The sequence below is a fragment of the Talpa occidentalis genome, unplaced genomic scaffold (genome assembly GCF_014898055.3).
Source record: "Talpa occidentalis isolate TD23 unplaced genomic scaffold, MPIMG_talOcc4v2.1 talOcc4.3, whole genome shotgun sequence".
Classification (NCBI taxonomy): Eukaryota; Metazoa; Chordata; class Mammalia; order Eulipotyphla; family Talpidae; genus Talpa; species Talpa occidentalis.
The window spans coordinates 80,191,672-80,217,221 of NW_023603184.1; the positions used below are offsets into that span (position 1 = coordinate 80,191,672).

At 37.8% G+C, this 25,550-nt stretch overlaps 1 long non-coding RNA gene across 2 annotated transcripts in view; it reads left to right on the plus strand.

Annotated features, from left to right (window-relative positions):
* LOC119255808 (uncharacterized) overlaps positions 1–25,550 on the plus strand; it is a 72,190-nt gene that overhangs the window by 5,719 nt on the left and 40,921 nt on the right. The window contains exons 5-6 of one of the 2 annotated variants that reach the window (XR_008553551.1): positions 3,557–3,677; positions 3,785–3,923. This is a non-coding gene — a long non-coding RNA (uncharacterized LOC119255808). The remainder of the gene's footprint in view (positions 1–3,556; positions 3,678–3,784; positions 3,924–25,550) is intronic. The other variant, XR_005127544.2, reaches the window with a different exon arrangement.

Here is a 25,550-nt window from a genome sequence, read left to right on the forward strand (position 1 = left end):
TATGGCTCCTGTGGCAAAGGGGTAATTTTTCTGGGTTGAAGGAAGCTGGTTCACCTATTGTTTTTGGCACAAAGCTAGCACCCTTTAGACTAAGGACAGAACAAAGCTGAGAGTTCACAGAAAATGCTTGGCCTTTTAAAACATGAAGGGAGAATTAAAACTCCATTCTTTTAAAGTCTAATTTGTCTATCTACTTGATATTTGGATTTCAGTTTAGAGAAATCAGTATAATCCTGAGCGCTGTCATTGCCTACTATCATTTAGCATTTATAGTAAAACATTTACAATAGTTTGCCATTGTCATTCTGTGAAGATGATCTATATTGAAGTTTTGCTGCTATTGGGAGAATTCTTATGTGGTTCAGGGAACTGTTCATGGTTAGGTGAATTATGTTTGCAAATGTAATTTGAAATCACCCTGGACTTTGAATTTGGGGCAGAGTAATGCTTTTTATGATATTGAAGCAAAGTATCATTACTTGGAAATGTTTTAGCCATTGCTTCATTTAGGATCTTCAAATAGTAATTTATTTGACAAACAAAAGTATTCTATTCCTGATGGATCTTTCTCATTTCCCTGGAAAACTGCCTATTATATAGTAACTTTTTTTTGTTGTTTGTGCAATCTGCCATTCATTAAGAAGCTTTAAAGGGTTGTAAACTGATATCCTATTTCATATGTGTAACAGTTTGAGATAAGAACGACCATAGGTGAGGGGAGCAGGCAGGGACCATGGACATTTAGACATTTATAACCTCCTTTTTTTATTAAGTTGTAATCCAATCGCATTGCTTAATACAAACTGCTTCATTCCCCTTCTTTTGTGTCAGTTTTACAGATGACCTAAAAAAAAGGGAGGGAGCAAATGCAGAATTGCGTGTGTGTGTGTGTGTGTGTGTGTGTGTGTGTGTGTGTCTTTCTCTTTATGTGATGCTGATGAGTTTTTTTATGTTTTATTTTTAAGTAAATATACTAAAATTTAATAAGAGATTTCTCTGAAAAAGGGACAAAATCATAAGGAGAGGCTAAAGTGGATAGTAAACTATGGTTTGCTTATGAAGGCAAGTATGCAGTTGTATTTTAGGACAAAATGATTCCCTTACTCCCCAACACCACACTATAGCTAAGGAAAGAAAACAGAGAAGATTCAAAGTTTTGTTTTTCCTTTTTTAAGTAAATGGATAGGCTCCATCAGCCAATGGGCTAGATTATTTTCCTGCCAGCAGCTTTGTTTTCAAGTAGAACAATAACTGTTTGCCCAAAGGTAGTCCTATTTTAAAAAGTGTGAGTCCTATTTAAAATGCTTTCTCCAATTCTCTCTCTCCTTCACTCTGCCTCAGGCCCTCACCTTTTTTTTTCAGGGACCCTCACTGCCTTTTCTTACCTTTCTTTTGATATTTTCTATTCAGAGGAAAACTATCTTTCAAAGATAACCTTGTCCACAGCCATCAAAAGGCTTAGCTTTTATTAAATAGTAAGCTATGACCCCAGTATTTAAAGTTTCTACTGCGTTGCAGAAAATTGCCTCAAGGAGACAGAATGTTTACCTGAATTATGTTATGAGGAAGGGCACTTCAATACTATTGCTGTAAGCCTAGTGTCTACCATAGAACTTGGTGCATAGAACTTGGTGCTGAAAAATAAATATCTGTTGAATGAATGAATGCATGCATGAATGAATGCCACATATATATCTATGTCTATATATCTGTTGTCTTGGGTCTGTGTGTGTGTATGTATATACACACACACAGACCCAAGACAACAGATGCCATTTACTCTGTTTTAACTCTTATTTGCATGGCAAATAAAAGTTAACTCTTATTGCATGGCGGATAAGAGTTAAAAGGTGTTGATGTAGGTGCAAAGATCACCTGTGTTCACAAGACAGAATTCTGGTATTATTTTTGAATTCTGAGTAGAATATTTTATTTCCAAAATGAAATACCTAAATCATTTACTAAGCAATAGAGATATAACAGTCCCTCAGTCACTGACTTGCAAAGGAAATTTTCAATACAAATAAAGTCATACATATTTATACTAGGGTAATTCAAAATAACTTCCTCACATAAGCACTGCTACGTTCAAATAAAATCTTGCCAACACTTCTGAGTACATTGCTTTAAGAAAAAAAAAATGCTCCCTGTAGCGTCCGAACTATTTAAAAATCTTGCCAGCTTCTTCAACATACATCAGTTATCTCTCTTCAAATCACTGACAAGAATTTAAAAACTGCTTCATCAGAACAACTGTTACCCTTTCTCATCTCTAGTTAGAACCTGATCTTCTAAAAAGGACCATATTTACAGCTTCTTTTGAAATTTTGAAACCATTTGGCTGATATGTTTTTGCTACATTTTCTTTTCCTGATTTAATTACTGGGGACATTTGCATGAAAACAGGAGGATAAGGACACGATTTTTGTCTTATGAATTCATCTGTTTCTGGTGCTTATTCTCCACCTGAGATCAGTATCTGTTTAATTACAAGCGGAGGCCAGGAGCTAGATTAGAAATTATGAAGAAGTTGTTGGAGGTGAAATAAAGTTCAGAAACAGAGTCTCGGAGGCTAAGGGGTTGGGGGAGGTGATAAGTTAGTAAAGATAGTGACTTTTCTTCTAAGTTACTTATTCATGAGCAGCCATCATTTCTGTGACATGTAGCCACTATTGAAACAGTTAGCAAACTGGGGAACTCTGCAGAACTGTGGGTCGATGCTTCTTGAAGAAAACCATGCCCAGGCAGTTGAAACAATGAAGGTGGCAGAGAAAACAATGAAGTAGCCCATTTTGGTCATCTACACACTACAGAGGTGGCCACTGAAAACTGGTAAGAAGTGAAAGCAAAATTCTCCATTCATTCTGACCATCTTGCAAATGCTGGAGATTTTTCACAAGGAGAATCTGGGATGACTTCTGGCTTCTTCAGCGGAAGTTCATTGGGCAGGTAGAAATGTTTATGTTCAGGAAAGTCATAATCTCATTTCCCACTTCTTCTCCAGCTTGCTGAAGGGCACCACTGTCCACCCTGTCCTTCCAGTCCAAATTCTGGGCTGACCTTTGCTTCCTCTTTTTTTCTAAAAAGATTTATTTATTTATGCATATAAGAACTGGGGTATAGGCCAGAAGTGTAGGGGCGTGGGTGGGTGGTGAATGGATTCACCAGAGAGAGTGGGGAGCAGAGCAGGCGAATCTATTGAAATACACTGCTGCGGGGAGCGGTGGGCGAGACTGGAGAGGTCTGCTGCGCCATATGGGTTCCTCCCTGACTGGCTGGGGATCGAACTTGTACTGTAGTGGCTGGCGATAGCTTGATAGCGCTGTCTTTTATTCCTGCGCCACCAGGGTAGGCCTTGCTTCTTCTTTCTTTCTTAGCTCCCATATACTGTTGCTCAGCAAGTGCAAATAATTTTACCTCCACAAGTGCCTTACACTCTCAAATCCTCCACACTTACATTCCCACCTTAGTTTAGTAGCTCATCACCTCTTTCCTGGAGGATTATGCCCATCTTCTTACAGGCCTTGCTATTTCTAGTCTTTCTTCCCTCCTACAGATTCTCCACGCCCTCGCCAGAGTGAGTGAGTGACTGAAAACCTAAATCTGCCTGCCTCGCTGCTGAGTAGAAAAGCCATCAGTGGTTCTCCACTTCCTCATGCTGTGATTCTCCAGCTCAGGTAACCCTAAGGATGCAATTCCCCACAGATGGGTGGATTAATATTTATAAATATTGTTTTGAATATTTTAATAGTATCTCAACTTCAACTTTATTTCTCTTCCATAGTTTCTAGTAAAATTGAGAATCCATGAGGTTGGACCATGTTAATCCTCCCTGTCTCCAGGATTTGAGTACCTCGGTGTGAGAAGCAAGAGCCAATGAAATGACCATAGTTTCTTGAGCAAGGCACACAAAGTCCTCTTAGGTAGAACCTAGTCTCTTTTCTATCCTTCTCTGCCACCACTCTTCAAATGGCACATTACACTCTCGTGGTGTTATTTGTGTTGTCTCCTGAATAATCCACATGATTTCCAATGCTAGGGTCCTTGCCTTTGCTATTTCCTCTGTCAGAAATGCTCTTTCCTGCTGCCTTCTCTGCTCATTCTTTAACTCAACTCACATCATCATCTCCAAGTTAGTTTTTCTGTGTTCTCAATGCACTAAGCAGTCTGCATTATCTTTATTCCTTTATATGTCTTCTCTCAACTAGAGTAAGCTTTCCAGAAGACCAGGGACACTGTCATTTTCATTTTTCTACCCTATTAGGGGCTGAATGTAATATTCCCTCACATTCATTTATTGAACCCCTAGCCCTTAATGTGATGGTATTTTGGAGGTAGAACCTTTGGAGGAATATATTTAGATGAGGTCACGAGGCTAGGAAGATTGTGATGGGATTAGTGTTTTTACAAGAAGAGCATAGCAGGGCCTCCCCCGTGGCTCAGTTGGGTTGAGTGCAACGCTGTGAAGCTGTCTGCAGCCTCTGTAGCACCGGTTCGATTCCCAGCCAGCCAGGGAGAATCCCACATGGCGCGGCAGACCTCTCCTGCTTCGCCCACTGCTCCCTTCAGCAATGCTTTTGGTCTGTCTGCCTGTTCTGTTCCCCACTCTGTCTCTGGTGAATCCTCTCACCTTCCCGTGACTCTGGCCTGTACCCCAGCTCTTGTATAAATAAAAAAAAAAAATCTAAAAAAAAAAAAAGAAGAGCATAGCAGATCTTGCTCTCTCCTTGCTTACAAAGGACAGACTGTGTGTGTACACAGCAGGAAGGTGACTGTCTAAAGACCAGGAAGAAGGTTCTCACCAGAAGCCAAATCTGCCAGCACATTTAGGAGCGCAGGGCGTGGGGCACGTGTGCCTGATTGTGGACACCTGGAGAATGGGTGCGCATGCATGTGTAAGTGTGCACACCTGAGCCTGGAGGCGGGGCTAAAGGCAGTGGCAGCGGTACCAGTGAGAACAAGGGGCACAGCAACAGAAGAGGTGAGACCAGAGATGATGTGTGTGAGTGTGTTTGTGTTTGTGTGTGTGTGTGTGTGTGTGTGTATGAGAGAGAGAGAGAAAGAGAGAGAGAGAGAGAGAGAATATGAACACTAGAGCCCAGAGAAAGAGCATAAAAATTTGTGGGGCTGTTATGTCCAGTTGCCTGCCTGTCCAGGCCCTACCACCTTGCATGCCAGCCTGCCTGCATGGTGTGCCTGTGTGCACGGTTCCCTGAGAGCATTAAAGCCTGAAAAATCCACCGAGGGCTCTGGACTCTCTTTATCCATTGCTGGTACTAGAATGACCAACACATTCCCTAACTCCTACTTACTGTCTGGCACATAGTGTCACTTAAAGTGCTTTTTGAACTGAATATGAATGTCATAGTAGAAACTATTTTTCATGGACAAAAAACTCAAAGTACACACGTGTTCTGCTGATCCAGCATTTAGCCATGTTTCATATTAACAGGAGACCCAAATGTTGAAAATATCTCGTTGCGTTTTGGAAAATTTCATGTAGTTTTGACATGCATTTGCAAAAGTATTAAATTAAAAATACCTTTCACATTAAACATTTTCAAATTTCAGAGCTTTTATACATGCATTATTATCTCACTTCATCTTTACAATACTCTGAAGGTTGGCAAATATTATTATGCCCGGTGTGGAAAATCACTCATTCGTTCGCTCACTCTCACTCACTTAATCAATTAAGATTTTGATGGAGTAAGACAAAATAATCAAACCCATTTTGGAAGTCTTAAGTATGTTTCAGATACGGAAATATCTTTGTGAAACTGGGAAACGGCCAATCTTATTTTTCTTGTGTGACAGATGAGGAAATAGGGTGTTGAAAGGACTGGCTCAGAGTCACATGGGACCACTGTCAAAGTAGAAATGGAACTCTGTGTCCCTTGACTCAGTTTAGTCCTGATCCAGCGCCCCTCACGCAAATCGCATCTGTGTACATACTAGAAAGGAAACCTTGGCTTTGGAGAGTGACCTGAAATAATTTTTTTCTCTTCTTTTCCATAACTGGTTTGTCACTTGTCTTTGATATGCAAAGACACCAAATCATAAACAGAGATGCTATTCAAAAGAGGAATTAGGGAGCAAAATTTTAAAATTCATTTGGTTTATTTGGGGTAGGAGAGTTGGGCCAACAGGGATCATATAGAGATTGGACATTCAAAAGTAATTTACTTCTTTAGCCATGAATTAATAAAATTCTTAGTTTCAAGTAAACATAGCGAGACATTCTGAATACATATGATACCTGCAATCTCCCAGATTATTTTTAGTAGATGTGAATCTTTGAAAAAAAAAAGTGTGTCTTATAGTTCTGTTGTTACCTAATATACAACTTCTAGTATGAGGTTGTCTTTAATTTTTTATTTAGAATTTATAAAGCACATTTAGAAGATATTCTTTCAAAGGGAGAAAAATTTCACAGACATTAAAATGGTAAGTAAAAAGCATATTGTGTAATATATATGTGCTTTAATTTGCTTATGAGAGACCAGTGATACAAATAAATTTTGCATATGTTATGAAGCAACAGCTGAGTGCAAAAATACAATCTTCCTCCTGTCTACCCCTAGATGTTGGTTAAGCAGTTTTTCAAATTATGCTTCTATGCATAACTACGTTAAAGTTAAAATGTGCTGGCTAATGTATCAGTATTATAAGCCAATTAATAAATTCAAATATGTGTTGGGGCACTTCTTTTCCTAAGCCAATAGATTGCTTGGCAATTATCCATATGTATCACATATTTATTCATTCAGCAAATATTTATTAATTCCCTACTATGTGTTGGCAGCACACTGGGAACAAGGATACAGCAGAGATCAAGGCAGACCTAATCCTTGCAGGCTGGCAGGAAAGACAGACTTGTGTGATGAATGCTATCTGGAGTATAGAAGGCAGGGCAGTCTAGCCAAATGATAGCTACAAAATAAAGTGAAGGCGAGAGTAGATCTTCCTAATGCACAAAAGGTCAGGTCTTTGAAATCCATCAGCCACCACTGAAATTAGTTTAAATCACCTGTGACATGTTATAACCCTTGCAGGCAGGGCTAAAGGCATGTTGGGACCATGGAAGGCAGAGAGGAGAAAGCACAGTGTCAGAGCTTCAGGGAGGGAGGCCAAGGTGCCAATGAAATGGCAAAAGGGCTTTGGTGCTTATAGTTCTTAAGAGGCTGACCTCGGTACCCAGGCTTCATTCTGGTGGATGGTGCCCTTCTTGTCAAGTATGAGGTGGCACCTCTTACTTTCTTGGGGAAAGGACTACCATCAGCTGCTGGTTCTCATGGAGGGCTCTAGCCCCTGACAGGATATTGGCATGGCCAGCCAGATCATCTGGGGGAGTAGCCTCAAAATGGGGGTTCAGGCAGGGCACTGTTCCAGGAGAGAACTGAAGTGGGAAATCGGCATCACAGCAGATTCAGTGAGCATATCAGAAGGCATTAGGGTTGGGGCCACTCTTTAGGGAGCTTTTGTGCACCTGGGTCCTCCCTAGGTGGCAGGCTCATGCAGTAATCTCATTCCCCAAAGCCCCCTGCCACCACTGACCCCCTTTTTAGCACCAGTTTGCTTATATTCCAATGCTTTCTGTTATGTCCGAATATTGAATAACTTCTGTGTGCAACAAGAACAATCAGTAGTTTTTGGATGTGGATTTGGCTTTTGTTGGGAGAATACAATTTTCAGTAATTGTTAGTTTATTAGAATACAGGTAAGGCTTGGATTTTTGCTGTGAAATTTATGTAATTATGCTTGCAATTACAACAAATATAAAAATAGCTTCAATATTTTCATTTCTTTATTGCCTCTAATGGTTGTACATTTTTTAAACCAAAACCAAAATAATATAGCAAGCGATAAAGAAGTTTTTGAACTCGTTAATATATGAAATTTATTTCCTTAAGCATCTTTATTTACGCTAAAGGTAAATAAGTAGCTCACATGTTTAAATTGTTACTGTGTGGTGGATTAGGACTTTAAAAGTGAAACAATAGGCACAAGCTCATTATTTGTTTTTGTTCAACTTTATTAAGGAAATTATAATAAAGATGGGTCCTTATTTTCTGTTTCTAAGTTCATTCTTATCCCTATATTCCTAGATATATTTTAAGAAAACAGTCTGAGCTAGGCCATATAAATTTTACCTCTACCACTTACCACATGGGCAAGTGATCTTGGCCAAGTCACTTAACTTCTTTGGGCATTAGCTTTACATCTATAAATATAATAGCACCATCCTAATGGGATCATGAGTTAGAGCAAACTACACAATGGGGATGCAATGTGTATTAATTGTAAAGTGCTAATGCAGGTATTTAGTATTTATACTCAGAGTCGAGTTGTGCCCAAATCCTATAAATTAAAATGTGAATGCATTCAAAAGCTCAACCAGTTCCCCAGGCAAGAAATGTGCAATGGCAACAACTAACGAAAAGGGTCAGTGAAACTCTTGGCTTCTAACCAATCCTGTACAAAATCTTTCCTAACCACATATTTTAAAAGATGAGGAAAGATAAAGGAATGAAGAGAACTGCCCTTTTCCTCTAACCCTTAAAACATTTTCTCCTCCCAAATAACTCAGCTATAGAAACTGGAGGCCTAATTCAGTACTAAAGGTGGCCATTCAAAGGACTGTTTAGAATGTTGTATTTATGAAAGTGAGGTGCCATGTACATGTACTTGTATCAGACAGAGGTGGACATGAGCAGAACAAGCTTGTTCACAAAGTCCTCCCCACTCCTTGGCCATGAGTCACAAAAATCTGACATCTGGATGTGAAATGCTTCCTTGAACAAAAGTTGCAGTGTGTGTGTGTGTGTGTGTGTGTGTGTGTGTGTCTTTAGTATGTAAAGGAAAAATGAAATTGAAGCATACTTTCACTGACTCAAAGTGAGGGCCAAATTGTAACAACACAGCTGTCCAGATGTGAGACACTAATGAGAACATAGGAATTCCTGGATAGAAAAGGGATGGTTGGCCCAATTGCCTGTCTCCTTCAAGTTTATTGCAACACACCTCTCCCTGTTGTCAGCATATCTTCCAACCCCTTTTGCCTACATAAACATGTCCAGCTGTCTCTTCAACTCATTTTTACTTTATGTTCACTCAATGGACTTATTTGGTAATTTGCAGAATTTTCCATATGCTGGTGGATCTTTGGATAAAGTAGACCTACATTATCATCTCTTCTTAATTACATGAAATATTTTACTAATAGAATATTTACAGCAGATATCATTGGAAATTTGAAAGAAATCAACTGAGAATACAAATAAACGTACACCAAATTTATAATGAAAAAACTGTTCTTTTGCTTATCTATGTTTTAATCTTTCTTAAAGATGTGAAGACATTAAGTGGGGAAGGGTTAAAGTGGTTAACTATAAAAATGTCCTTTACCTATATTAGTCTCATTAACAAACTTCTTAGCAAGAAGAAAATATTAAGCTCAACTGATGTAATAAAGAAAAAGATTTGATGTTTTGTATTTGGCTGGGTTAAAGCTCCATTCCAGATAATCTTTTTATTTCCTTAATGATATCAATATATCAGGCTAGTACAAATTTGACTTGAATTATTAAAATATGTGAATTCTCTGAATTAGTGTAGAAATGATTCCAAACTTTCCAAAGAATAGGGGTCAATGCACATGGGGTGAGCTCTTAGGTGGAATCTTCTGACTGAAAAAAACAACTGAAAATTTCTTAAAGATTTGATTGGAGTTCAAGGAAGTAGAAATAATTTAAGGGTGCTGAGGAGAATTAATGAGTAATTAGTCTAACTTAGTAGAATATTTTCATTTTTGAAGGTCATTTTAAAATTATTTCAAGGTTGTGTGTTGATTTGTGTGTTTAGAGTTGATACATCAGTTTTAATCTTTTATTGACAAAAACATGGGGTGACTAGCCTCTCCCTGGCTCACTCTGGCATTGTTGGTTTCACCCCTGGAAGTCCCACTGTGAAATCCCTCAGCTCTAGGCAGACAGGTACTCCACAAACACATATGGGCAAATATACCCCTCCCCGCCAAACAACAGAAAAAAAACTTATACCTGAGATTTGCTCTGATTTTTGATCTGAATTCTCTCCAGACTCTGGGAATCCTAAAAAGCAAAGTAATATATCAACATGAAAGACTTTTTCTCTCTTGTTATAACAGCCTATTAAAATGAAAACTTTTCAGTTATCAATTTCCAGTTACAACAGCAACTTGGTGATTATGGTGAAAGATGATCCATGTGATTTTTTTTTCTTTTAAATTGCTTCCAAGCTCAGGCACATGATGCTTAAAAAAAAAAAAAAAAAGGAGCTGGAAAATATTTAAAAATCAAATCTATTTTCTTCCAACCTTTCCCCCCTCAGTCATTTGCTCTCCAGATTCCTTGTAAGATACATCTTGAATCTAACATCTTAAAGGATCCTCAAAACCTCTGAAGGCTAACCTGTATCCTCTATCACCCAGTTTATGGTAGGAAAAACTGACCCACACTGAGTTATTTTAATTTGTATGTCACACAGTTAGAGGAATTCTGTAAGTATTTTGCTGTTTTAAATTTGTGGACTGTGACTTCTGAACTTTCTCAAGGAGGAGGTCTCAATAAAGTGCCTGCCTGAGTCCAGCTTTAATGATTTTCAGCTTCGACGAAGCCGTTTTCAGGCTTCCTCTTCCTAACAACTGCACTGCCAAGCACTGTGCAGAATAGCATTGTTCATGGTTAGATGATCCCATGGAAGGTGACCAAAAGATTTTAAACACAGAGGAATGTAACCAGCCACTCATTCAGAATTTCTTCATTTTCAGACCCAGGCTGTGTCTCTGTGGTAGCACCTTGTTTTGTGAGTGTGTTTGTGAGTGCATGCATGTGTAACACATAGCATTAGCTACAGAATATACCACAGATTTCTTTCCTGGTCACCATGCTGCATGACTGATCCATTTCCTATGATGTGTTTAGTATGGTTCATTGCCCACTGGTCTTATTATTTAACAATTTGCATTAAATTGAATTTTCTATTTACAGGTGTAAATGGAAATTTTGGCTTCTGAGAATTTATTATTTACTAGCTAGAATGTTCTTGGTTGAATTAGCTCTGCCAATATTGGACTGTGTATACCTGAAATAAAGTTTGGGATATTTAATTAGAATATCATCATAATAGGAACTTGTTATTTTTATAGCTAAGCTTGTGCTACTTAGGCCAGTTCAGTATCATTAGTCTATGAGGCATTTGCCATAATTCTCCAGAGATTTTTTAAAAAGTGTGTGTATTTCTTGATGGATCAGAGGAAGTCAAATTAGTGGTAATGTGTATAAATTACTCAAAGGTTCAAAAAGCTTGAAACCTTTATCATTTTTTATAATGTTGTGTTGATAACTGGAAATTTCTCATTTTAAACTTTTGGCTTCCCACAGACTGACGGAGCTAATGCTTATTGACTTCCTACTGTTTGCCAGTTCCTGACTATATGCTTTACTCAACTTGCTTCATTAAATCCTCAAAGCACTTTGTGAGTTGAGCATTGTGTTTATTCCCATTTCCCAGGAAATGAGTGCTCAAGAAAGATGGCGGACTTGTCTGCACACATCCACAGTGAGTGACAGAGTTCCACTGAAGCCAGCTTTCCAGGCCCCTGCTATACTCTGGGTCAACTATTCCAGACTCTGTAGTGTCAGTCTCTGGCCACTGTCCACATGTTTTTGGCCCCCACTCAATGTCTCAGTGTTTCAGAAGATGTTAACACCATTCACACCTTTGAGCTTTGGATATGTTTTCCATCCTTACATTCTTTCACACACTCAGTTTTGGTTTTGTTTTCTGCTCCAACATTGGAATGGAAAAGAACAATCGGTAGCCATACTGTATCTAGCAGAAATCAGGCCAAATGCCTAAGATATTATATATTTTTAAAATGCTCACTGTCATTTATCATCAGGGAAAAGCAAATCAAAGCCACAATGTGATACCACCTCACTCCTGTGAGAGTGGCCCATATCAAAAATATCAGAAACAACAAGTGTTGACAAGGATGTATAGAGAAAAATGGAACCCTTGCACATTGTTGATGGGAATGTAGACTGATCCAGTCTCTATGGGAAACAGTATGGAAGTTTCTCAAAAATATTAAAAATAGATCTATTAGGTAATACAACAATTCCACTCCTAGGTATTGACCTGAAGAATACAAAAACACTAATTTGAAAAGATACATGCACTCTTATATCCATTGCAACAATATTTACAATAGCAAAGTAATGCAAATAACCTAAGTATTCAATGAAAGATGAGTGGATTAGGAAGACAGTGGTATAGATCCACAGTGGAATACGACTCAACTAGGAAAAAGATGAAATTTTGCCATTTGTGACAACATGGTTGAAACTGGAGGGGATTATGCAAAGCAAAATAAGTCAGAAGGAGAAAGACAAATGGGTGATTTCACTTATAATGGGGATATAAATAAACAAAACAGGAACAGACAGAACTAAGCCAACAGAAACCATATGAATCTGATGGCAGAATTGACACTGCCAGAGGAAGAGAGCTGGGGTAGAGGGAACAAGTAGAGGAGAGGCTCTGTGGGCAATGGTGGAAGATTATAGGTGTTTTAGTGGGTTTGGTGTGGTAACATACATCTGAAAAGAATCTATACCTCTAAATCATAATCAGTGATGTAAAGCGATGTTACCTCATTAAAAACACAATAAAAAATGTTTCAAATGAAAAAAAAATAAACAAAAATATTTAGATTTCTTTTTTCTTGCTTTTGAAACCACTTTCTTGAGACATTGTTCACATACCATAAAATTGACCCATTGAAAGCCTACAATTTAATGAATTTTAGTATGTTTTTAATGGTTCACAGATATGTGTGATCATCACCACAATTTTAGAATATTTTCATCACTACGAAGAGAAACCCTGTACATTCTAGTCTTGCCCCCTTCCCTCCATTCCTCCATTTCTCTCAGCTCTCATAGCCACTTATCTACTTTCTTTCTATCTCTGTAAATTTACCTATTCTGGACATTTTATATAATGAAATAATGTAATACATGGTCTTTTATAATTGACTTCTTTCACTAAACAAAATGTTTTCCACATTATTCATGTCTCAGCATTCATGAGTGTTCCATTCCTTTTTTATGGCTGAATAATATTCTACTATATGTCTATACCACCTTTTGTTTAGCCATTACTCTGTTGGTAGACACTTGAATTGTTTCTACCTTTTGGCAATTGTGAATAGTGCTACCATGAACATTTGGGTTCAAGTTTTTTTTTAATACTTTCTTTTGAATCAGTTCTTTTAGGGAAAAATTTAAAAGTGAAATTGCTGGCTCTTAACTCTGTTTCACTTTTTGAGGAATCACCAAACTGTTTTCCATGACATTTGTACCATGTTACATTCCCATGAACAATATACAGTGGTTCTAATTTGTCCACATACTTTTTAACATCCTTATGACCACATCCTTGTTGTTTTTAGTAATTGCCACCTTAGTGGGTGTTAAGTGGCCAAAATAATTTTCAAGATCTTTAAAGAAAAGTGTTCTCTTTCCTCTTTTATGCACCCTCCCCCCCCCGTACTGGTTTATATTCTCTTCAATTATTTATCAACATTTCATATAATATTTCTCTTTTCTTTCTCCCTTCTTCTTGAAACTAGGATCAACAGTCTTGTTCCTTTGGTATTCCTAGGCCACAGTGCCCAGGGCTCACTACAGGATTATGAAGAAATGAATAAAGGAATGAGGAGGAAATGCTGGGATGAGGAGGGTTGGGAACTAACATTTTTTTTTCATCACTTCCATTGTGCCAGGCACTGTGTAGCACTAACATATATGAACTCATTTCATTTTCATGAGATTAGTAAGACTAAGGTGTTATAGTCTCCATTTCACAGAAGAAGAAACTGAAACCTGACACATTCTCACCATCCAACCACTGCATAGAGTCTGGCTTTAAACCCCAAAATTTCTGTATCTAAAACCTGTGTTAATTTCACGACAACATGCCACAATATAAAAGAATAATAAGGACCTAACAATGACCATTACTACTCTTATTACTGTTAGTCTAACTACTTCCACTTATTGGATGCTTCTTGAGTGCCCACACCATGACAGCTACTTTTGCATACTATCTAATTTAATTACCTTAAGAATCTAGTGAGTCAGATGTTGTTTCAGACAGTGAAACAATCACTGAGAAGTTAAGTGCTTTGTCCAAAACCAAATAGGCAGTAAGTGATGGGTTCCACAGCATAGGTCTCTATTAAAAAAATAAAAAAACACAAGAAACAAACTTGAAAATGTCATAAAGAGCCATGAATAGCAGGACATAAGAGAACAAAGTGAAACATCAAAATGTGTATTAAGAATGAGAAAGAATGAGAATTCAGGGGTTAAAGACATAGCACTATCAAGCTAGCGCCAGCCACAGCAGCATGAATTTGATCCCTGGCCAGGGAGCTATCCACAAGGCCGGGCAGACCTCTCCTGTCTTGCCCGCTGCTCCCCTCAGCAGTGTATTCAGTGGATCTGCCTGTTCTGCTCCCCACTCTATCTCTGGTGAATCGTCTCAGCCCCTGAACCTCTGGTGTACACCCCAGTTCTTGTATGCATAAATAAATACATCTTTTAAAAGAATGAGAAAAAAATTCATTAAATTTATTGGAAGTTTAAATATATCTGATGCCTCTGCTTTTCTACATAGATCTACTCCTAAAACATGGTCATAGAGCAGAGAATCATTACTGTACTTATACTAGATTATTAAAAATTGCAAAGTATAGATGCTTCTATCAATGTAAGGAAGATGCATTAGAGATCTGAAGGCTTACCTGTTTACCTGACACTCTGCGAGGTCAGTGAGGTACACAGAAATTCAGACTGCCCAGTAATCCCCTCCAAGTATTTTTGCTTTCTTAATTGCTCCAATCATGATTTTGGTGGTGCAGCTATTCAGCTAAATCTACATGCTATGAATCTAACAGAATGTTCTATTTATTGACTTGTTGTTTTAAAGCACCTTGCCAATAATATATGCAAGGTGTACTGCATCTAATTGCACCATTCTTTAGACAGGAGTAAGTTGGCAGCAATTTGGTCATTCATTCAATATTTATGCTAAATAACCATTTTTCTTTTACTTTATAAATTCTATCTTAGAGCTGTATGAAATGCTGTTAAGAATCATGGTAAAGATAAAGAAGAAGCATAAGTAGTTAACTGTAAACAATTTTTAGGATGTACTCTGATTTTATATCATATACTCTAATTTCAGAGTATCATTACTGTGCTTCTATTAGATTATTAAAAATTGGGAACTGCTCTGTGACCATGTTTTTGGAGTAGATCTATGTAGAAAAGCAGAGGCATCAGATATATTTAAAATTACAATAAATTTAATGAAATTTTTTTCTCATTCTTAATATTCTTTTTTTTTTAAAGATTTATTTATTTTATGCAAGAACTGGGGTACAGGCCAGATGCACAGGAGGGTGAGAGGATTCACCAGAGACAGATCAGGGAACAGACCAGGCAGACGGATGAAGTACACTGTTGAGGGGCGCAGTGGGTGCGACAGGAGAGGTCTGAGCACCATGTGGGACCCTCCCTGGCCGGCCAGGATCGAACCGGCACTGCAGAGGCTGGGGACAGCTTCACCGCCTGCGCCACCAGAGGAGGCCCTTAATATCCATTTTGATGTTTCACTTATTCCTTGTGTCCTACTATTCATGGGTCTTCATGCCATTTTTAAGTTTTTTTTTTTTTTTAATAGAGGCCTATGCTACCATTTGGTTTGTGTCTCCCTTGGCAGTGACATCTTGAAAATTAAAAAAAATAATACCTCCCGCACAAGCATCCATTCAGGTTGGTTGTCCATAACTGCAATGAGCTTTGAATGTGTCACCTTATTAAATTCTCCAAATTGTTTTGAACATTGTCTCTAAATGTTTTGGAAGGGCTTTACTGTCAGGTCAGCTTTCTAAGGTCTAGAAATATGTCAAACCTGGCAGCCTTACCTTTATTTAAGAGCCAAAATACAAATAAGTTGATTACAAAGTAATCAATCATTACAGTATCTCAGGATGTTATGGTTGGCATTGACCTCGGAGTTTGCACTGTCATTTCGCAGATGAATAAACTCATTGGTAAACAGCAGGAGTGGGGTTTTTTCTTGACTCAGTTATTAGCAGCTGGCTAGGTTACTTGGAAGTGCTTCTGTGACTCAGTTTCCTCCTATGAAAGAAAGATTTCCCTTTACTGGATAATTCCCCAGGCATTTTCCCACTTCAAGTATCTATGGTGCCCTGACAAGTCTGATATATTTTGTTGAATAGTATACTAATCCTTAAAAAGCTGTTGCCCTCACATGAAAGGTTCTTCTGATCTTTGGCTGGGTTTTCTTATATATTCTTTAAAAGTTGGGAACACTATCAATTTATAGTTATTGACAAAATCATAAGTTATATTCACTGTGGAAAGAATAAACAAACTCGGATCTTTTTCCTGTTCAGAGCATTTTTTTCACTTTCTTCTCCCTCTGGTTTGTTGGTATAGGGTTGCTCGGGGATATTAGGTTACTGACCTTTGTTTTTCTTTCTGCAAGAAGCTTTCACTAAAGTATTTTTTTTGGGGGGGGTTGTATAAGAAACAATGACTCTCATATGCAAGTAATTAAACAGATGTAAGGCCAGAAAAAAGTGGCAGAAATTTGAAATGATTAATTTTCTTTCCTTCTGAAAACTTGTTGAGTCTAACCTGTAAGTTGTGTGCAAGCGTGAGCGCACAGCTTTCCTGAGAATCTTTCCTCTGTGCCATACACTATATTACATTACATCAAAGTCTCTAGGGGAGTCTAGTACTCCTGCAAGGTCTGGGCAGCCAAATCTGGTGAGCTTGGCAGTCTAATCTGATATGATGCTCATTTTTCTACTCAGCTGTAAAAATCCATTTCATTCAGATATCACCTGCTATTCTTATGGCAAGGCTTTGGAATAGAGATCCTAAATGTGTCAAAAATATGCAATATGTTTGTGATCGCAATAAATAGAGACTAGGGTGACTTCACAAACTTCACATGTGCTGGCCAGCACTTGCAGAATTCTGAAGTAGGTTATGTTAGTCTTCCCACTTTCAATGCCTTTGTGGATGTGGTGTTTATATCCTAGATTTTCCAGGGCAACCTTTGGCTGTAAATATTCTGTCCTGTTGTTCCCATAAGTACAATCATACTTGTCAAGCTATGTGTCATGAGTTTTGGTTTGGAAAATATGGATGCCGTATGTCCATCAGAGCCTGTTTTTTCTGGCCTGAAGCCTTATACTATTGCTCTACCCTGCCCTACCCCTAGCCCACTTCCCGTTCTCATCAAATACTTGTTTCTGTTTCAGTCCACTTGCTCGCTATGCCTAGTGTCTAGGGGGCAATGTGAACAGCAAACTAATCTGTGCTAATGGGCAAGCAGGAGAAAATCAGGGTCAGGACAATGCACATCCAGAGTGTTCTGTCTCTTTCCCGGTAGCGTAAGTGGCACTCTGGAAATAGTGCCATGGCTTCATTTACCTAGCTCTAAGACAGCGTCATCCTACGGTTGGCTGGTGGTGGTGGCAGATTTCTTGGAGGAGGGAGGAGCCACTAGATTTCACTGCAAAGATGGCTTCCTACCCAGTCAGTATCTTGGGCCAGCTGTGTATATGTCTCTGAGGTCTGACTAGATCCCTGTAACAGGCGGAGACAAATAAAGGGCCAGTGTGCCAACTTTACTTCTCTGCCCACAATGATTTCTTCTGGTATGTGTACACTGCTCAAATGCCCTTTTTACAAAGTTGGAAAGCAAAACATTATTTGCTGAGACAGCAGGACAAATCTGTTGCTCTCCATTGTTAAATCCTTGTCCCCACCCAACCCCGATTAAAAAAAAAATATTCTTTAATGAGGAGGCTAGGTTTAACATTTATAGAAAGATGTTTAGAATTATGTGAAATATTTTGTAGATTTCAAGTTCATTGCCTGCCATTTTCCTTTTGGGCTAACCTTGTTATTTCTGTTTATTTTATGTGATTTTATTGCATAAACATATAAAGGTTTCCACTAACTGTCCAAACGGCTTGCTTTTAAAATTTCTGCTTAACCACTTTTATTTGTATCACTTTTTTTTCTTGTCTTGGTTTGGTACTTTAACGGTGATAAATTTCAACTGAGCCTCCTCTGGTTCCTTTAAAAATAATTCCTCATTCCTCTGCCTTAAGTAGTTTACCTTTTAGAAATTTAATCAGCATTTCTTTTGGCAGTTCCTGTTATCTTAAAAAGCAACATTAGCACCTTGACTTTCCACTCTTGAGAGCATTTGCTCAACCAGATGCTTTCAATATCATCTATTATTTTTAATCATACATGGTTAAGTCTCAAGAACAAGCTCTTGAGACTGTTGACTATTTAAGGAACTGGAGGAGCAAACAAACACATGATACCTTTGGAAACAGAATACAAATTTAGCGTCATTATTTTCCTATAATCAATATCTGAGTAAAGTACACTGCTTTACTAGAAACCCTAGGCTTTCCTAACAGTCTATTATCCTTTTATTTTTTTCTGATGTTTTATGTCTATATTCAGCTAATTTTTTCTAGTTCATTTTTTAATTAATTTTTAAAGTTCTTTACATCATTGTTCATTTTTAAACAATATTTGCTTCCCCCCACCCCCTCAGGTGTAGTCCCCATAGAGTTTCCTTCCCCAAGGCACCCGTGCACCATCACCTGAGTCTCCTGTGCTCCTCCCTCCCTCCCTCAGATCCCTCTCCCTCCTCCTCCCCTGCAGGATATCTCTGATTTATAATTGTCTGTTTTCGCTTTGTTGTGTTTTGTACTGTTATTATTTTTTACACTGATGTCTTATTTGGTTCCCCTATATTTCTGCTATAAGTGAAATTATCCAATATTTTTCTTTTTCCTTCTGGCTTATTTCACTGAGCATAATTCCTTCTAGCTCCATCCACGTTGCTGCGAATGGCATCATGAGTTTATCTTTTTTGATTGCTGATATATTCAGCTAATTTAATGCTAACATTGTCAGGTTACCTGGTCACTTTTGTTGACTTGTAATTTTCTAATCATTGGATTATTAGATTATATTTATGAATGTACCAGAAATAAAAGCTTCTAATAATTTAAACCACAAAACTGAGAGATTGGCATTATTACCTCTATTTTACAGATAGGGATATGGGTTTTGAGTGGGTTAATCATGTTTTTTCAGTCTCACAACCAGTGAAAATGAAGATTCAATTCAAACCCAAGATTCAATTCAAACCCAAGAAAACCCCCACTTCTAACCACTTTGCTATAGTACTTCCTGTTAAGGATGGGTAAAGGTGTCTGTTATGTAAATCAACAGAGTCATTGAGAGTGGACTTCCTTCTTTTATACTCTGATGGGTATATATGAAAGCATTTAATGTTAACCTGGCCTGATTTTCTATTTTTATTTGAAAAAATGCAAAACATACATCATCTATTCATAAAATCATGTAAAATAAGAAGTGAAAGACTTCCCTAGCCCTCCAAGGTCTTACACTATTGGTGTGTATATTTTTGAAGTTCTCCTAGGCCTATCTAGATATGACTCTCTAGACATTTCCTTTTTAATTGTTAAAGTCTTTCTTGAGGTTTATTACTAAAATTATTATATCTTATCACTTTCTGCTTGCATAGGGAACATAAAAATTTATTCTTCTGGAAAATACTATAAAGTATCTTCATTTTTTTCCCTGTGTTAAAGTATTTTGAAAGTCAGAGTTGGTAATCTGCATAGGTCAGGCAAATAGGTTTAAAATATTGACTTTCCTCTTTTCTCCTGACATTTGTCCTTTATTAGACTTTAGGGAGAATGATGTAGTCAAACACTTAATATTTCATGCTATTTCTTCTCTAAGTGGATGGTTGGAGATTCTTACAGATACTTTCCTCTTTTAGATCAGAAACTTCTTTTTAAAAAGGCATTTAACATAGATTATTTCCAATGTCCATCTTCTGCTTTAAAAATGGGGGCTTTTTCATAAGGAACAAGTCAGAGGTGGGGCAACCACAAAAAAGGCAAGAGAAGAGGCTGTCACATTGCAGTAGGGGGCACTTCTTCAGCTCCTTTGGATCAGTCAGAGTTGGTCTTAAATGAAACTGCTAGCAGGCAGTTTGCCTTCATTCCTCCCTTAACTAGGGCATTCTCCTTTGCTCATCTGGGCTCCAGCTGAAGAATAAGCATCTATTGTTCTGCCAGTTATGTGCCAGGGCCTGAGTTTTCATGTCTGTTTCTCTCTGCGGTCTATAAGCCATGCAGTGCAAGCAGGGACCTTGTCGTTGTGTCCTAGTGCCTGAACAAACAGCTCTAATATGAAGACCTTATCTGTGAGTGACTGAATGGTGGGGATTGCCGTGGGATCCCTAGAGTTAATGGTATTAACCTTAACATGAGAGACAGACCGTATTGCTGGACAGAGCCCAGGTCTGGAGTCATTTCTCTCTGGAGCCTCCCGTTGACTAGTAGGGTCATCTTTGCTGACTTGTGAGGATTTCCGTTCTTAGCTGTCCCCTCCATGATATGGACATAGTATCACTCAAGGCCTGTGTTGCTGTCAAGGTACAATATTAAATGACACAACGTACCTAACTCTGAACTTCAGATCATATAAATTTTATTTATTTAAATGAAAAAACCATTGACTTGTGGTGAGATACACAAAACATTAATTTTTAAAGTATACAGTTTGGTCGTTTTAAATACATTTGCATTGTTGTGCAACCAATCTAGGGAACTCTTCTTGCAACACTGAAACTGATACCATTGAACGACAACTTTTCATCGCCCCCTAGTTCTGGGGATCCCCAATCTACTTTCTGTCGCTGTGGATCTGACTAGTTGAGGCAGTTCCTGAAAGATGAAATTTACAGTATTTGTCATTTTGTGAGTGGTTTATTTCACTTAGTGCAATGTCTTCAAGTTTCATCTGTATTGTAGCATGGGGCAGAACTTCCTTTTTAAGGCTAAATAATATCCCATTGTAAGTCTTACCACATTTTGTCATTCACTCACCCATGGGTGCTTGGATTGTTTCCACTATGTGGTTATTGTGACTAATGCTGGTAGGATAATGGGTGTACAAATATCGCTTCAGTACCATGCTTTTAATTCTTTTGGGCAAACACCCAGAGGTAGACTTCCTGGATCATACAGTAATTCTATTTTTAATGTTTGAGGTAGTGTTTTACCACTTTTCACAGTGCCTTCACCATTCTGTATTTTCACCAGCAGTGCACAAATATTCTCTTTTCTTCACAATCTCAACACCTGTCAATTTTGGTTTTTTGGGTAGCATTTCTCCTAATGGATGTGATATTAATGGTACCAATGAGTGCTTTCTCATTGTGGCTTTGAATTGCATTCCCCTAATGACTAGTAGAGTGTGCTATTATATGCATTTTGGCCATTTACATATCTCTTTTGGAGAAATATCTAAACAAGATTTTTGCAGACCACATAGACTTTAAGTTAGTAGCAATAGTAATATGACTGCTACTGCTATTGATGATCATTATTAATTCAGGCCCATCTTTTTTATGGGACCTCATCTGAGCAGAAACCTAGAATGAAGGCAAAATAGACAAAAATACCTCCTCTCAGGGAGCTTCCACTCAAGTAGAGTACTGAAAAAGAAAATATGTTAGGTAATGTAAGTGTGATGGAAAAAACCAAAGTAGGAAGGGAGTGGAATTTTAGATAGGGAGACTAGGAGGAGCCTCACCCAAAGGCATATATGGTCCTGAAGAATATGGGGGGAACACTTGGTAGTAGTATCTGAGAGAACTTTTCAGGCAGAGGAAGCAGCCAGCACAAAGCTCCAAGGCAGAAGTATGCCCAGTAGATTTGAGGATCAGTGTCCCTGCCATGGGGCTGAAGCCCATGGGGAAGAAGAGAAGGACCTAGACAGGAGAGGTGCACACTAGTGCGCATGTGCCTGGTCTTAGCCTTGTAGGTTAAGGCTTGCCAGATAAAATATAGATGCCTTGTTTAATTTTAACTCAGATAAACAGTCAATTATTATTAAAGTATAAGTGTGACCCAAATAGTGTGTGATGTATATTTGTATTAAAAATATTCATGTAACTATGTTTTCATATTTTTATTTGTTAAATCTCACAGTGCTCCTTGTAGACCACTGTGATGATTAGCTTTTACTCAGGGTTAATGGCAAGTGGCACCATCTGATTGTTTGAACAAGGTCACTTGCTGTGGTGCTGAGAATATACACTGGGGAAGCATTGATAGAAGCAGAGAGACCAGTAAGGAGGCTGTTGTGCTAATCCAAGCAAGAGATGATGGTAACTTAAACCAGAGTAGTAGCAGCAGAGTTGGTAAGTGGAGGTCAACTTTGAAGGTCAATATCAATTTTATGTACCTGCTTTTCCTTCCAGGAATATTTATGTTTTCAAGGAGGAGATCCAGAGCAGGCAATGTTCTATCTAAAGGAACAAATGTTCATTCACACAAGAAAACACTTATTTAGCATTTGCTATATGCCAGACACAGTGCTCCCTGCACACAGTTGAATAAAAGTGCAATCTCAGTGTTCAAGGAACTTTTAGTGTAGCTGGGAGAGTTCAGACTGTGCTGTCTACTTAGTGCTCTAGAAGTCTCTATCAAGCAGATAACATTCATTATTTTATAAGAAGGGTGTCCATACCATTTTTCATCCAATTCAGGATAATTTTGAGACTGGAAGGGAGTGTTACTAATTATTACTCCAGGTAAAGAGATGCATATCAGGACTGTCCCAGACAAGCACAGATCTAATATCTTTGTGCTTTTGAGGTCCTCCCTAATAGTGAATACAGGTCGTGGGGAAGGGACATAATGTGTCACCAACTTTTAAACCTGTTAATGAATTCCCTTGTTTTACCTATCAGTCACCAGAAATAAAAAATTTTCTAAGAAAATATTAGGAATAGCAGACAGGCAGAAAACAAAAAACAAAAACAAAAACAAGGAATATTAACCATACAACAAGACATTGATTAGTTGGTTTGTCATAAATTATCTGGGCTTGAATCTGTAATAGTTCTTACAGTAAATGTTCTGTTCACTGAGTCTCTGTATAGGGAAAAAGAATGGTGAAATGAAATTTAAGTTGACTTCTTATAAAGCGTAGAGAGAAAACTTCGTATGCCTTCTTTCCTTGGCAGTTATTATTTAGACTCATCAAAATTTACTTGTTGAAAAGTGCTTGTTATTCTTGCTAAGTGACTTAAGGTGTTTAGACATCACTATTATGTTTAGACCATTGAGGGAAAAGCATCTGAAGGGTTTATAGCTTTATTGCAAGTTTTACGTGCTGGAGGTAAGGTATATATAGACTCTCTTCTGAAGAAGTAGTTTTTTTCTGCTACTGAATCAAGCCTGGGGGCTTTTTGGTCACTGCAAAGAGAGTGCTAGTGAGCAGATGCAGATGCATTTTAGTGCACTGTAATGTGATTTTTAAAATTGTTCAAACAATCAATTTACTGTTGTCATCACACTGCTTTCGATTTTCAAGTGCAAATTTGACACCATTGTTCTTAATAACAATTAAAAAAAGTTTTGCCCCTCAAATTTCCATTTGAGGGATGCATTCTTGAAGTTACGGTTACATTAAAATTCTCACTACAAATGAAGCCAGCTAAAAATGTTTACCAACTTGAATTGAGCTCATCATGTTTTGTTTGCTGAATAGTGTTTTGTGATTTTCCCAACACAAGAATGAGTCTCCAAACTATTTTAGAAAGTGGAGTTTTTACTCTAAAGAAGTGCTTGCCTCATTTTCTTCGTGCTACTCCAAACAAGATGTTGTTTATTACTTTGAAACACTATATGTAAACCCCAGGAATATGTTAAATATGATTGAAGTCTTGGCTGTCTTTAACAAATTGAAGTTTCCAGAAATTTAGCTGTGTTTAAAAACCAAAGCCATGTTTTCAGGAAAGATTTCTATTTCCAAATATGTGGTTGCCCAAACCTTTTATATTTTCATGTCAAATCCGGCTGCCAAATAACACACACTGTACCTTAGCTATAATAGAAAAACACACATAAAATTCAGATTTTAAAAAGCACTGTCAGAACAACTATGATCATATTTCTTGAACTTATGCTATTCATATGCATATAAGTATGTTTTAGAATATGCTCTGTAAGGCACCGGTCACTTATACTGGTACAAATTGACATGCACAGCGTGAGATTGGCACCATGTAACAGCCGATCTGGGAAAAAAAAAAGGAATTCCTAGCCAGACCAAAATATGAGGTCAAGGAAGTCGCTTTTATAATAATAGTGGTTATCTGTTTAATGTGTGATCTGGCAGTGATATGATGCTGACCATAGGCAATTATGCATATTTCTAAACTGGTTGTGTGCAAGCCCAGAGTAAGAGAAATCCCCCAGTTTGTGATAAAAGGGTATTTATTGCCCTTTTATTTCCTTCATATGCTTTACTTAATCATTTATAAAAGACAAATTAATAGTGAATCCCAATTTCATTTTGTGTTTTATTCTGTAGTCATTCGTACACATTTGGGATATCTATGAATATGTGTTCTTAATAGTTTTGGCACAAGTTCAATGTCAACGAATGAGTGATGTACACATTTTATAGTCTTCTTACGGGATAATAATGTGGTTCAGAGACAGTGTGTGTTGATTTCTTTGGGCGCAGGGTACTGCGATATGAGTCATAAGGGAGAGAGCTATTAGTTATTTTTTTCTCAGTGCACTGAAGCAAATTTTTGTTGCATTATGGTGCATTTTCTGAGAAAAGCAATATCAGAATTAGTATACAGATTAATGCCTAAGAGATTGGTGATCTCATGGGAATATCTTTTCCTTCATCCTTTCAATGTGACTAAAAAGTCATAATCTATATTTTTATACCAATGACAATGTGAGGACACAGCAAAGGAGTTATATTGGCTTGTTGCATCCATGAATTATCATCTTTTCTTTGTGGGGAAATATGTTTAATTTCAACAAGAAAAAAGAACTTTGAACGTTTTGAGTATCAGGAAGGCTATGATGGAGCAGATAGAGGCTGTTGTTTACCTCTGCTATGGGCAGAACATAGAGAAATGGGATTGGATTTTAGTAAAACTTGTTTAAACTAACCAGGTGGAAGCACTTACATAAGACTCCACGATGAGTTGCAATTCTTACCTTCTTTATTCCCAGGGACTCCATCTGCTCTTCTCACCAGGGCTCAGCACAGGGCCTGGCGCAGAGAAGGTGCTTGACCAATATTAAATGAATAAAGGGAGAGAATGGGCTAGGGCAATGCTTATAAAAGGCAGAAAATGTAATCTCAGTGTAAGTTCTTAATTTCAAGTTTAATGGTGCCTTAGTTGTTTTTTCTTAAATTGTGTTCTTTTTCATAGCGGTAACACTGGCTCACACTACTCTGTGTGTAGAGATATAGGTGCATGCCTCTTTTTTTTTTTTTTTTAAAGATTTA